This window comes from Sorex fumeus, unplaced genomic scaffold (assembly GCF_029834395.1).
Source record: "Sorex fumeus unplaced genomic scaffold, SorFum_2.1 ptg000002l, whole genome shotgun sequence".
Taxonomy (NCBI): Eukaryota; Metazoa; Chordata; class Mammalia; order Eulipotyphla; family Soricidae; genus Sorex; species Sorex fumeus.
The window spans coordinates 57,600,255-57,616,425 of NW_026606059.1; positions in this window are offsets into that span (position 1 = coordinate 57,600,255).

Genomic DNA, 16,171 nt, shown 5'->3' on the forward strand with positions numbered 1-16,171 from the left:
GGAATACAGCGGCTTCAAGAGGCAGCCAGCCAGTTACCACATCCTGAGAAATCATATTTGGCAGATGTCAACAAGCACGACCAAATGATCACCCGTAACCCACATAAAAGCATTTGAGTGGCTCCCCCTGCTTTGTACTTTGAAAACTTGTATGCAATTGTTTTAATTATATTTTACTATTGAGTTTTTTTTTCAAAATTATTACAAGTCCTGCTTCTTTCAGAGAGGCAGCCTAACAGCAAGAGCAAACACTCCAAGGCCAAGCTTGCTGGGTTCCACCCCACGCTGCCACTTCCCAGCTGTGCTGGACTGAGTTTGAGCCTTACTCTTCCTCTGTTTCCTTTTCTGTAAAATCTGACAGTGATGGTGACAGTACCTACAAATTTGACACCCTATGTGGAATAACTAAGCCAATACGTGTAACATAATTAGGTACATTTTGCAGGATCAGAGCAGTGCTTAACACACAGCAAGTTTATTCTACAGGAATTTGCGGTTTTTTTTATCTACCAATGTCAACATTCCTTTTCCTATTTTTTGTATTATGTTATCTAGACAGGAATACCATGTAGCTTTCACTGCCCATAAGGAGAAACACAAGTTACTGAAGAGATAGCACAGCAGGTAGGGCACTCTCCTTGCACGTGGCCCACCCTTGTTCAGTCCCAGCATCTCAACATCTCTGAAGCACCACAGGGACAGCAAGCCCTGAGCACAGCATTGAGAGTCATCCTCAAGCATTCTGGATGAGGCCTGTAATCCCAATTCCCCCAAACAGAGACACACAAAGACTAACTTAATCAATGACCTCCCACAGGTGTAGTCTCTGCCACTTGTTTAAACCAGAAGCCTCCAAACACCCCATCAGTAAATTTTAAGCCTTAGCGCAAGATTCACACTTATTTGTCTATGAAATAGAGTCTAGCACAATTTCCACTGGCCTGTATTTTTAAAGCATTATGAAAACTTAAGAGGAGAGACACCATTAGTAATCATGGATATGACTCCATTTTTAAAGTAGCTAGGATCATTTTTCACTTGTTGGGTAGCTTTTGCTCAGATGTCATTAGTTCGTCATTGACTTTTACTGGTGAAGACGCTCTCTTAGGACAATAATACTGGTGTTCATATTTTCTTGCCCCTTTGTGCCTACAATAGTAGTGTGTTCACTCCACTTTCTTTGCAAGAACCTTCCTTTGAGGGGAGTGGCAGGTAGCTTTGGGAGCATGCCTGGCAATGCTCAAAGGTTACTCCTGTCTCTGCACTCACGAATCACTCCTGGTGGTGCTCAAAGGACCATATGGGATGTCAGCTATCAAATCTGAGTTGGCCGCATGCAATAGCTTTACCTGCTATACCTGCTGTACTATTGCTCTGGCCCCTCTTTGCAAGAACCTTCTTAAAACTTTAGTCTGAGGGAATACAAAGAATTAAAAACAGACACCTAGGTCACCCTTGACCCTAGAGTATAGAAAGGTGAAGACATGGAAGGAAAGAAATTAATGACGGAAAAAGTGGTAGACAGGAGGTAATTAGGTTGGGGGCAGGGGAATGGGTACATCGGTGGAGTAGAGGTGTGGAGTATCTATATAGCTGCTGAATCATAGAATCAACAACACTGAAAGCAAGGGAGACAAAACTACAACAGACTCAAAAATGTGCCTGTCAGAGGTGCAGTCTGGGGGATGGAAAGGAATCTGGGGACACTGGTGGAGGGAAGCTGACATTGGTGATGGTATTAGTTCTGGAGTATTATACGCCTGAAACTCAACTACAAATAACTTTGTAAATTATGGTTCCTTAATAAAAAAAAATTCTTTTGTGCTTCTTGTCCATATGCTTTCAGACTAGACACTATAAATCCATTTAGCCCAGCTTATACAATTATAATATTTCACAACATATTGAAAAGAAATGACCGCCTAAGGGTGTCATTGGACCCACTGCACTTAGGGGTCAAGATGTCTCCAATTCTGATGAAACACCCATTGTCATTGAGCTGGAGGAGAGAACCATGGTCAAGCTTGACACAAAATATCTGGAAAGCTTTTGTGAGTCATGACTCTGTTTGTCCCAAGGATCCATTCTCCTCTGCTCTGTCCAAAGCAAATCCTCCCAAGGCATAACCTCCCCTGGACCCTCCTGCAAGCTGGCATCTGGTTAAGTTTGTCCAAGTTGAGATGTTGACAGAAATGGGATATCAGAGGGAGAGAGAATGATCAGTCTTCTGGCCCTCTCTACCCTTGCCTTCCTCTAAATAAGTTCTACTAGACAGATAATACAATTGAGACAAGGAATTATTAATGATATGCCCTTTAAAAACAAACAAAAAATGCTGTGCCAGTCTTCCTCCCGTTCCAGGTCAGTTAACCCACTAGTATTCAAACCTGGGACTTGGCTTTCTCCGCACAAACACACCAGGCATCCTCTAGGACCCTGGGTTGCCCAGCATCCTTGAGCCTCTTCCTGTTTGTCCCCAATGCTGTGCCAGTCTTCTTCCCCTCCCACCTGGTACCCCCCTACACACACAAACCAGGTTCCCCTCCCACCAGGTACCCGTGGAGGCGTGGCCTCTTCAGAAGTGGGCATGGCTTCTGTATAAGTGGGCGTGGACTAATTTTAGGTGAGCCAACACTCACAAGACCACAGATAGATTAGTCATACCAAGAAATCTAGTAACATCTCAGTTCCCATACCTCCACACCAGCATGAAGAAACAACACAAATCCCCACCATGTGGGGAGGACAATGAAAAGAGTCCAGAAGCCTCAGTAGGTGCTACTCACCTAAAGGATCTCTCTGAGAAAGAATTCAAATATGAAGTAATGAAGATGTTTAATGAACTCAGTGAAACAGTCAGACAGATGTACAGTAACGTGAGAGAAACAATCGAGAAATAACGTGAAGAAATGAAAGCAGAAACTGGAAAGCTACATGCAGAAATGTCATGAATCAAAAATTCCATAGATAAAATAAACTCAATCTGTGCCCTCAACAGTAGAATGGCCACAGATGAAGACAGAATCAGTGAGCTGGAAGATCAGCTGCACCAAGCCAACAGGCAACAAAAAACAATGGCAAGAGACCTCAAAATAGCTCTAGAGTGAATCAGAGTCCTAGGAGATGATTCCAAGAGGAGCAACATTAGAATCATTGGAGTACCAGAAGCTCAGGGAAATAATCCCAATGAAAAAGCCATGGTCAAACAAATCATTCCTGAAAAATTCCAGGAGCTCGACAATGCAGCCATTCAGATTCAAGGAGCCTGAAGGGTGCCAGCTAAAAGAGACCCTAACAAAAACACTCCAAGACACATCATAGTTAGAATGATGGATGCCATGAATAGAGACACAATACTCCAAGCAGCAAGGTCAAAGAAGGAAATCACATACAAAGGAGCACCCCATAGATTCACAGCAGATCTATCAGAGGAAGCCCTCCAAGCCTGAAGGCAATGGTGGGATATAGTGAAAAAACTCACCAAAATGAACGCTTCACCAAGAATACTCTATCTGACTAAACTCTCACTCAAACTCGAAGGAATTGTCCATGATTTTCTAGATAAACAGTAGCTCAGAAACTTCATAGACTCAAAACAAAACGTAAAAGAAGGGTTAAAGGGGCTACTATAAGACAAGACAAACCCTACAAGCACAACAGACCCTTACAGAAAGATGGCACAAAACCCCATAACAATAATCTCTCTCAACGTCAACGGTCGAAATTCACCAATTAAGAGACACTGAGTGGCAAAATGGATTCAGAGACAGAACCCAACATTATGCTGCCTACAAGAAACTCATCTCACAGTCAGAGCAAACACAGAATCAAAGTTAAAGGATGGAAAACAATCCTGCAAGCAAACAGCTCCCTCAAAAAAGCTGGGGTGGTCCTACTAGTAACCAACAACATTAATTTCAGGTTGAAAAAGATTAGAAGGGACAGCGAAGGCTGTTTTCTATTCATCAAGGGATACAACAGGAAGAAATCACACTCTTAAATGTATACACACCTAATGAGGGAACAGCTAAATATTTAAAACAACTGCTAACAGATTTTAAAAAGGACATTGCTAGCAACACAATAGTAGCTGTAGACTTCAACATCACCTTATCGTCTCTGGATAGATCAACAAGAACAAAACTCAGCAAGGAAACATTGGCTTTGAAAAAAGAAATAGAAGAGAGAGGGCTTATAGTTCTATACAGAGCTTTACACCCCAAAAAGAAAGAATACACATTCTTCTCCAGTGCACACCAGAACATTTTCCAAAATAGACCATGTGCTAGGACACAAAACATATCTCAATAGAATCAGGAAGATAGAAATAGTATTAACAATCTTTTTCAGACCACGATGCACTGAGAATAGAAGTGAATCACACACAGACATGGAGAACCAAATAAAACACCTGGAAATTAAACAACTCAGTGCTTAATAACTAGTGGTTCAGCAAGGAAGGCAAGGATGAAATCAAAAGATACCTGAAAACAAATGAGAATGAAGACACGAGCTACCAGAACCTATGGGATGCAGCTAAAGCCATGTTAAGGGGAAAATTTATAACTCTGCAAGGATTTCTCAAGAAGGAAGAAAGCTCCCACATAAACAACTTCACTTCACAGCTCAAGATCTTAGAAAAGGACCAACAAAAGGAGCCCAAACCAGGCAGAAGGAAAGAGATCATAAAACTTGAGCAGAAATCAACGACATGGAAACAAATTTAAAAAATCCCAAAGATCAATGAAACCAAGAGCTGGTTCTTTGAAAAATTAACAAGATAGATAAACCACTAGCAAGACTCACAAAGAAAGAGAGAGAACCTTAATAAACCAAATCAGAAATGAAAAGGGGGATATCACAACAGAAACCAAAGAAATTCAAAAGATCATCAGAAACTACTTTGAAAGTCTATATGCCATGAAACAAGAGAACCTAAAAGAAAATGGATGAATTCCTGGATTCCTATAACCTCCCAAGGCTGAATCAAGAAGATCTAGATTACCTGAATAGTCCTATAAACATAAAGAAAATTGAAACTATAATCAAAAGTCTTCCCAAAAACAAAGGTCCAGATGGATTCACTAGCAAATTTTTCCAAACATTTAAAGAGGATCTATTGCCAGTTCTTTTCAAGCTTTTCTAGAAAACTGAAGAAACAGAAACTTTCCCAGTTTCTATGAAGCCCATATCTCTCTAATACCAAAAGGAAACAAAGACACCACAAGAAAAGAATACTAGAGGCTGATATCCCTAATGAACACGGATGCGAAGATTCTCAACAAAATACTAGCAAATAGAATTCAACAACTAATCAAAAAGATCAAACACCATGACCAAGTGGAATTCATCTCATGGATGCAAGGATCGTTTAACATTCGGAAATCAATCAACATAATCTATCATATCAACAAAAGAAAAGATAAAAACATATGATCATATCAATAGGTGCAGAGAAAGAATTTGACAAGATCCAGTAGCCGTTTGTGATGAAAACCCACACCAAAATAGGTATAGAGGGGACTCAATATAGTTAAAGCCATCTACCACAAGCCTACAGCAAGCCTCATCCTCAACAGGGAGAAAGTGAGACCCTTCCCTCTAAGATCGGGGATGAGACAAGGATGCCCACTCTCTCCCCTGCTATTCAATATAGTATTAGAAGTACTTGCAATAGCAGTTAGGCAAGAAAAAAAGATATTAAGGGCATTCAGGTAGGAAAGGAAGAAATCAAGCTCTCACTATTCGCAGATGATATGATACTATGTTTAGAGAACCCTAAAACCTCTACCAAGAAACTTCTAGAAACAATAGGCTTGTGTAGTAAAGTAGCAGGCTATAAAATCAATAACTAAAAGTTCATGGCTTTCCTATATGCAAATAGTGGGAGAGAAGAAAGTGACATGAAAAAAACAATCCCGTTCACATTTTTGCCCCAGAAAATCAAGTACCTAGGAATCAGCTTAATTAAGGAAGTAAAGGACCTGTACAAAGAAAACTGCAAAATGCTACTTCAGGAAATAAAAGAGGACACGAGAAAATGGAAATATATCCCCTGCTCATGGATCAGGAGAATTAACATTTTCAAAATGGCAATACTCCCCAAAGCATTATACAAATTCAATGCAATCCTTATAATGATACCCATGACATTTTTCAAAGAAATGGAGCAAATACTCCTGAAATTCATATGAAACAATAAGTCCCCACGAATAGCTAAAGCAATTCTTGGGAAAAAGAAAATGGGAGGAATCAACCTCCCTAACTTCAAACTCTACTACAAAGCAGCAATAATTAAAACAGCATGGTACAGGAACAAAGGCAGAGCTGCAGATCAATGGAACAGGGTTGAATATACTGACATCTCCCCCAAACATATGATCATCTAATCTTTGATAAGGGAGCAAGAAATGTGAGGTGGAGCAAGGAAAGCCTCTTTAACAAATTGTGCTGGCAAAACTGGACAGCTACATGCAAAAAAATGGGCTCAGATCTCTGCCTAACACCATATACAAAAGTAAGATCAAAATGGATCAAAGGCCTCAACATCAGACCAGAATCCATAAGGTACATTGAAGACAAAGTTGGCAAAACCCCTATGACATTGAAGCTAATGATATCTTCAAAGATGTCACGCCACTGGCCAAGCAAGTGAAAACAGAGATAGACAAATGGGACGATCTTAAACTAAGAAGCTTCTTCACCTCAAAAGAAACAGTGACCAAAATACAAAGACAGTCTACAGAATGGGAAAGGATATTCGCCCAATACCCATCCGACAAGGGGTTGATATCAGGTATATACATAATACTGGTTGAACTCCACAAGAAGAAAACATCCAACCCCATCCAAAAATGGGGCTACAAAATGAACAGAAACTTTCTCAAAGAAGAAATTCAAATGGCAAAAAGGCACATGATAAAATGCTCTACATCATTAATCATCAGGGAGATGCAGATCAAAACAACAATGAGATATCATCTCACACCACATAGACTGGCCCACATCCAAAAGAACAAAAGCAACCGATGCTGGCGCGGATGTGGCGAGAAAGGGACCCTCCTTCATTGCTGGTGGGAATGCCAACTGGTTCAGCCCTTTTGAAAAACAGTATGGACGATTCTCAAAAAATTAGAAATTGAGCTCCCATTTGACCCAGGAATACCCTCCTGGGAATATCCCAGAGAGGTAAAAAAGTATAGCTGAAGTACAACTATACCTCATGGTGTTCCACTAATAAAAATTAGAACATAAAAAAATAAAATTCAGATCTTCACAGAAAATAAATAAATAAAATCACTTTTATTTTTGATTATCAAAAAAAATCTGCACTTGTTTGTTCATTGCAGCACTGTTTACAATAACCAGAATCTGGAAAAAACCTGAGTGCCCGAGAACAGATGACTGGTTAAAGAAACTTTGGCACATCTACACAATGGAGTACTATGTAGCTGTTAGAAAGGATCAAGTCATGAAATTTACATACAACTAGTATTACATGGAAAATATCATGCTAAGCGAAATGAGTCAGAAAGAGAGGGACAGACATAGAAAGATGGCATTCATCTGGGGAACATAAAGTAACAAAATAGGAGACTAACACCCAAGAATAGCTGAGATAAGTACCAGGAGGTTTACTCCATGGCTTGAAGGCCAGTCACACATGCTAGGGAAAGGGCAGCTTAGATAGAGGAGGGAGCACCAAATAAAGGGTGTTGGGAGGATCCTTGGGAGGATAGGAGATGCATGCTGAAAGTAGACTATAGACCGAACCTGACTGCCACTGAATGCCTCTTTTGCAAACCACAGTACCCAAAAGGAGAGAGAGAATAAAAGGGAATGCCCTGCCACAGAGGCAGGGTGGGATGGGGGAATAGTGGGTGGGATGGATACTGGGATTAGTGGTGGTGGAAAATGGGCACTGGTGGAGGGATGGGTAGATGATTATTGTATAACTGAAACCTCAGCACAAAAATTTATAAGTCTACAACTGAACCTCATGGTGTTTCACTAATAAAAATAAATAAATAATTAAAAATTTTTAAATTTTAAAAATTAAATTAAATTTAAAAATAACAAAATAAAATTCAGATCGTCACAGGAAAATAAATAAATAAAATCACTTTTATTTTTTATTATCAAAAAAACAAAAACAAAAAACAGTAACTGAACTTTCTAAGGATGTTGAGTCTGATTTCTCTTATGTCAGAAGCTTGTTTGGGGGTGAGTTTTTCCCTATTATATGTTAATTTTAACGAAATTATTTTGGTCTCCTCACTTCCTAATTTGGGGAATATTCACCTCCTTTTTTGTGTTTTTGTGTTTTCTTTTTGTGTTTTTGAAATATCTACATGTGGGAAATGTAGATCTTTCCAAGGTGATGCTGCAATGTGACTTCACAGCATGCTAATTCCAATGTACTCAATATTATTTCCCATTCTGTGCCTGGAACTAGATTCATCAAGTCAAAAAGGACAGAGCCATCTTATTTGAAGAGCCAGCCCGTTAGACAGGACAGCTGGGCATATAAACCAATAGTTTGGGTGTTGTTGCTTTTTCATTTACTTCTTTAATTTTTGTCACACCCAGCCATGCTCAGGGCTGACTCCTGGTTCTGAGCTCAGGGATCACTCTTGACAAGGCTGGGGACCATAACATGGTATCCAAGCTTGAACTGGGCACAGACAACTACAAGACAAGTATCTGAACCTCTTAATCTTCAGCCCTAAGCCAGTTTTGTTTTGTGTTTTTCAGTGAAGAGATTGAACCCAGGGTTTCACACATACAGGGTATGTATTCTCTTCTTGAGCTGCATCCCTGGCCTCTAAACCAATCAGTCTAGTATTTGACAATCAGGCCAACATGAGGATCTGCTGAGACACAATAATCCTTCACTTGAATTGAGGCCAGAGAGATAGCTCAATAGGCTGGAGCACATGCTTTGCATGCTGGTGACCTGGCTTGATCCCTGGCCTGGCATAGGTGCCCTGAGCACGGCCAGCAGCGTATCTATCGAACACAGAGCTGGCAGTAGCTCCTCAACACCACTGGATGGGACCCAAAACACAAAATAAAGCAGACTTCACTTTTATTGAATATTCTTCTCTGTTTCTATTTACTTGCCTATTTTAAAAAATGAGAAAAATAATAACCCCTCATTGGTGGAAAATAGTAGACAGTAGAGAGAAGGGATTGATGTTGAAGCATTGTATTCAATCATGACTGACTTTCTAATCGTGGTGACTAAATAAAATAAGATAAAAATAACAATCCCTACCTCATAGGATCCTTAAGTGGATTAACTGGGTTATTTTATTTAAACAGAGTCTGGCTCAGAGAAAATTGAATACATTTTAGCATTCAGTTTCAGTTTGCTTTTCTGCTGAATGCTTTTCTGAGCTTTTCTGAGCAATCCAGTGGTTTTCTCAACCATTCTATGACATAGGTACTATTTATTATGCCCATTTCTCAGAGGAAGGAACTGAGACACAGGAAGGCCTAACCAGCTTGATCAATTCTTCCAATGGAACTGGGGTTCAAACTTAGGTGATCTAAAGGCAAAGCATGCCCTCTCCGTGAAGTGTAGGGATTCAGTGGAGCCAATTTTACCCGGAACTTCCAGGAAGGCAAAGGCAAAAGTACTTTTTCCAAAACAGCAACCAATAAAATGTGGTCCTAAAATAACTCACTTGCACACACACAAAAAGTCTGACTCTGAACTTTTGAAAAACATTCACATGAGTTTTTTTCAATCCAATTTCAATTTAGAAAGACAAAAATCCATCCTGCCATTCCAGACATGCAAACATGAGCTCACTGCCTAATGGGACCACTGGGCATAATGACCCTTTAACCTTGCAACTGGCTCTTCTGCAGAAAGCTGCCTTCTGCCCTACACCCGTGGGCTTTGGTTTGATTTGGATGCTACACCCAGTCGCAGGGGGGGTTTCAGGTTCTCAAAGCAGAACCTGAGTTGTTTATACAATCAGCCCAACTCCCAAACAAGGTTGGAGGTACACTGCTTAAATGTACCTAGGGCTTGCAGAGTGTGGAAAAAAAAAAAGAAGAAAGAAAAAGAAAAGAAATAAAGAAAACATGAGAGAAGAGCTCCATCTGCCTGTAAACTCCAAACTCTGCCTAAAAGCACAAGAAAATGCCTGGAAAAAGAAGCAGCAGGCCAGACGCCCTTAGCAGCATCATTCAAAACATCCATCTTTATTAAATAAGCAGAATTGGACTGCCCCTGAATTGAGTGTGCCTGCAGTCTCGTAAATGACTTCATCACATCTGGATGGCATTTTGGCCAATGCAGAGGCCCCTAGAAAGGTCCAAACCACATAAATCCTATGCCTGGCCCCCATGCGCACACACATGTTAAAAACAAACACATGTTTTTAAATCAAGAACAGTAAGAGTTCAACTTGAGAAGCAAAAAAAAAAAAATTACATGTCCCTGAGTCCATCCACAGCATCTGGCTTCTCTCTTACCCCCTCAGGGATGGTCAGCTCTTGTCTAGTGTTGGCGGTGGGGGAGGGGCTGCCAGTGGTCCCAGCTTTCCCACCGCATTTCATCTATTCTTAGGGCAACGTGCTTTTCATTTTGTAGTATTTGGATTCAGGCTGCATTTTGCAAAAGGGCATCTTAGATTCAGTGAAGCGCAAACTCATGTTGGCGCACAGGTAACCCATCCTCTCTACTCCTCAGTCTCTCTCTGATCAGCTCCTCCCCATTTTTACTACCTGTCCAAGCCTGGTACCTTCCTTCCTCACTTGCTTCAAAACTTGTGAGAGGAAGTGGACCTGTATGCCCATTTTCAGCTCGAAGTCCTCCAACACAATGCCTTTCCTTGCTGCTGAAATCTTGCCAGAATACACTTCTCACCCCATAACACTTCCATTTACAATCATTCGCCGACAAAGAGTCAAATCTGAGTGATAGGCAAATGAAGATTCTTTTCTCTATTTTTTTTTCACTTGAGGTGTCTTAGTGCAGGTAGTCCTAATGAAATACCATAGAAACAGTGGCCTTAAAGAAACAGACACTTATTTTTCCACAACATTGGAGACTGGAAGGTCCATGATGAATGAAGGCTGGAAAGTTTAGGATCTGGGCTTTGCAGCGGGGGGGGGGGGGGGGTGGTTTCTTGTGAGACTGCTCTTCAGGGCTTGCCCTCACATGGCAGCCATGTTCTTTTTATATTTTTTTTTACTTTAGGGAAACTATAGTAGTCATATTATGCTCATAGATGTAAAAAAGGTACTGCACCCAAACCTGCTTTGTTTAAATGTGTTTTGCAAGGGTTCATTCTGAGTGTCTCTAAGTCATCCCTGTCACCTAATTACATGTAGATCCTTGAGCAGATTGTGCTTTTGCAAAATAAGTTGAAGCGAAACCTATAAAACTGTGTCAGGGCTAGGGAGATAGCTAAAAGTGATGGAGCACAAGCACAGTACATGCAAGGCTCTGAGTTTGCTCCTGGAACCCACATGCTTCCCTACCAGCACTGCTGGTGCCATCCTAAGAACTTGCTTGGCCAAAGCATCAAATCCATTGGCTCAGGATCCCCACAAGTAGTGGGGGGGGCTCTATTAAAAAATTAAAATTTGGGGCCAGAGAGGGAATAAAGCGACTAATTCACACATTGGCTGACCCTGGTTTGATCTCCAACATCACTTATGGTCCCCTAGACAGCACCAGAAGTGACCCCAAAGCACAGAGTCAGAAGGAATAAACCCTGAACACAGTCAAGTGCGACCAAAAGAAAAATAAAAACACAACTACTCCCTAGGAATACTCAGAGGTGATTAATCCCGGGTAGGCATGTGGAGACATCTACTGTAAGGGCAAATCAGAACAATGTCCAAAAGAATTCCTGTAAACTGACTCATAATGTTTTGATATCAACTGCTTATTTGGTCTTTTACTTAGAGTAAATGATAGACCAGCTTTAGTTTACATCATTTCCAGCACTCCGCTCCGGGATTGCCCACATCCCAACCCTGAGTGTATGATTCCTTTCGTTGACTTTCCAGGGATCTCCTGTGCCAGGCTCCTGTATGTGAAGCACGTGCTCCAGCCCTTCGAGTCATCTTTCCTGTCCCTTTCAACAAAACATGTTTTTAATTAAAAAACAAATGATTCTCCCCCGGTATGAAAGACTAATATTGCCTTACCCCATTAACATAAGGTTTGGATATATAACTCATTTCTGCCAAATAAATGTAAGCGGAATTATGTGTGTCTTTCAAGCATATTTAGTAAGGTTATTTGTCTGTTGTTTGTTTTGGGGGCATCTGGGAATCACACCTAGCGGTGTTCGGGGATTACTTCCAGTTCTGTGCTCAGATGTTGCTCCTGGTAGTGCTCGTAGCACCACATGGTGCAAGGATCCAAACTAGAATCAGCCACATGTAAGGCAAGCATCTTAAGCCACATGTAAGGCAAGCGCCTTAACCTTATACTATCTCTCCAACCCAAACGGTGTTTTGTTTTTTATTTTATTGGTTTTGGGGGGTGCATACCTGGCAATGCTCAGAGATAACTCCTGGATCTGCACTGAGGCATTACTCCTAGCAGTGTTTAGGGAACCATATAGGGTGCCGGGGATTAAATCCAGGTCAGCCATATACAAGGCAAGCACTCTTCCCACTATACTACCACTCGGGCCCCAAACAGAAAGTTGGGTTTTTTTTTTTTTTGCTTTTTGGGTCACACCTGGCGATGCATAGGGGTTACTCCTGGCTCTGCACTCAGGAGTTACTCCTGGCGGTGCTCAGAGGACCATATGGGATGCTGGGAATTGAACCCCGGTCGGCCACGTGCAAGGCAAACGCCCTACCCGCTGTGCTATCTCTCCAGCCCCGAAAGTTGGTTTTTTTTTTTTTAAATAATGTAGAAGTATCCTTAGGTGTCAGCTTTATGTTATGTTGTAGCACAGCGGTAGGGCATTTGCCTTGCACGCAGCCAACATGGCCGACCCGAGTTCGATTCCTCCGCCCCTCTCGGAGAGCCCGGCAAGCTACCGAGAGTATCTTGCCCACAGGGCAGAGCCTGGCAAGCTCCCCGTGACGTATTCGATATGCCAAACACAGTAACAACAAAGTCTCCAATGGAAACGTTACTGGGCCTGCTGGAGCAAATCGATGAACAATGGGAAGACAGTGACAGTGACAGTGTTTTATACTTCACAAATGAGTGCAGTCCTTCTATGTCTGTCCCTCTCTTTCTGACTCATAACACTCAGCATGATACTCTCCATGTCTATCCATTGATAACCTCTCAGTGTCTGTATTGCAAACCATAATGCACAAAAGTAGAGAGAGAATATGGGGAATATTGTCTGCCATGGAGGCAAGGGGAGGGTCGGAAAGGGGGGATATACCGGGGATATTGGTGGTGGGGAATGTGCACTGGTGGAGGGATGGGTGTTTGATCATTGTGTGATTGTAACCCAAACATGAAAGCTTGTAACTATCTCATGGTGATTCAATAAAATTTAAAATAATAATAATAATAATAATAATAATGTAGGAGTACTTGATTATTATATAATTGAAACGTAAGCACAAAAATTTGTAAGTCTGTAACTGTACCTCACAGTGATTCACTAAAAAAATTTTTTTTAATTTAAAAAAAATTTTTTTTAAAAAACCTCAGCTGAATAATTTGAGGTCAGTAAAACTAAATTCTCCCTTAATTTGTAGGTAAAAGAAACAACATAACATTGGGAAGATTACTCTATCGAGAGTCAGCTTATTCTTTGCATTCAATTTTTTCTAGGTTATTTTGAAGTAGTTTAAAAACATATGCATTCAAAAAAATAAAAACAAAAACATATGCATTCATCTCTGCATTTATGGTTAAAATGGGTTAGAATAATATCTCTTGTTCCACAGAAAATGAACTCTTCAAACAGAAGTGGTGTTGTCCTAATATTTAGAAGGTATATATTATTGAGATGCATAATCCTAAAACTGATGGAATAAAGCTTTGACTGAGATAGAAATAGGGAAGCTGAAAGTAATGTGGAGTTTAGTGAATTATAGAATTCCTGATCAGTTGGAAAACATGGACAGATGTGGATGCCAGGTAACCATCCCCAATTAGGCATAAAGAGAAAAGAATGGTGAGAAATTTCATTATTTGTATATCTAATCATAATAAATTTGAATGATTTGGTATGTGGTATAAATATTGTTTTGAATAAACATTTGACTTTAAAAAAATAATAATGTAGGAGTACTGTTATTTATTCGACCATTGATGAAGCTGATTGAATTGGGCATGAACTCCACATTACATTTTTTTCAGAATGTTAATTTAATTTCATTATTTTCTTTATTATCATTATTATTTTATGCCCGTGAGATAGTTACAAAGCTTTCCTGTTTGAGTTTCAGTCATACAATGATCAATCACCCACCCTCCACCAGTGCACATCTCCCACCACCAAGGTCCCCTGCTTCTATGGCAAACAATCTCCCCCATATTCTCTTTTGTATTGCTTGTTATGAATAGTATAAGATGTTGCAGCCACGCTCTCCTGGAATTCTAAAATTTTAGATGGTTAGGATCTGGAGAAATCTTTGCAGTGAACTGCTCAGTTCGGAGATTTTTTTTTAATTTTTATTAGTGAAACACCATGAGGTACAGTTGTAGACTAACAAATTTTTGTGCTTGGGTTTCAGTTATACAATGATCCAGTACCCATCCCTCCACCAGTGCCCATTCTCCATCATTTACATTTTTTAAAAAATTTTTGTTAGTGAAACACCATATATATACCATGAGGTACAGTTGTAGATTTACAAATTTTTGTGCTTGGGTTTCAATTGTACAATGATCAAACACCCATCCCTCCACCAGTGCCCATTGGGTGTCTCTGGATCATGGCCATTTAAGGAGCTTAAGTAGCAGCCAGAGGCAGTTTGTTGCTGTGACCTCCAAAGTCCCAAGGGAAAAAGGGGCGGGGGGGGGGAGGATGAGAGGGACCAACCCATCCCCTCTCCCTTAAGGCCTGGAGTTTGCCATCACTGAACCGGCATACCTGTACTTCTCATTGGGTTCTCGAAGTTGGTGGCCACCAGGGTTCTTAGGGGGCTGGTGGAAGGACAATGCCTGCCCCCGTCTGAGGCACCCTGGTGAAATAGGCCTGACTTAAAGTCCAGAGGCATCTCTGCAGCAAGCTGCTTGGTTCAGGAACTCTTTTTTGTGTCTCTGGATCATGGCCCTTGTTTCCATCTTTTCCAGAGAAATAAAACATCGGCTTATGCCCTGCAGGTCTTGCCCGCTTACCAGCACCACACTGTGCTGCCACTGTGGCGGGCCCTAACTGTCGCTTTTGAACTCTATCAGCATTTATGGGTTTCTGAAATAAGGCCAATAAATGAGCTTATATAGCTGAGCCAGACGTGGTTTGTGGGTGTGGCACCCACATACCTAACTTTTGGCCATTTAATTTCTTGGTAAACTTAGTCCCAAGTTGCTGGGGTCCAGCCAAAGACACAGTGGCAATTTTGGGGTATCAGGAAGTCTGACAGCACCATCAGGCTGCTGATGCACTCACCCCACGGGTACAGGTTGATCTGCTGGTGGCACCATACCCCTGACAGAAAGTTTTTTAAAGTCTTTGCACAGTTCCACCAATGCTCTTCTCTGTCTCCTGCAAGATTGGCAAGTCTCAAGGACAGACATGAATTACAATGATAGCCATCACAGTAGACTCATGAGCATGGTCCTCCTGTTGTTCATCGATTTGCTCGAGTGGGCCCAGTAACGTCTCCATCATGAGACTTGTTCTTACTGTGTTTGGCATATCGAATATGTCACAGGTAGCTTGCCAGGCTCTGCCGTGTGGCCGAGATACTCTTGGCAGCTTGCCGGGCTCTCCGAGAGGGGCAGAGGAATCGAACTTGGGTCGGCCATGTTGGCTGCTTGTAAGGCAAACGCCCTACCGTTATGCTATCGCTCCAGCCCACAGTAGACTCATAACGGATATAAAACACAGATGGTAAATAAACATTTGCTGTATGAACCACAGAAAATTGGAGTTGTTCTTGTAACAGAACGTAACAAAACAGATGATATATTTATTATTTTTCAAATGTTTTGGTGCTGTAATACCTATGAGATGATTGTTACCCAAACTGAAATCTAGAATCCATCCTTCTG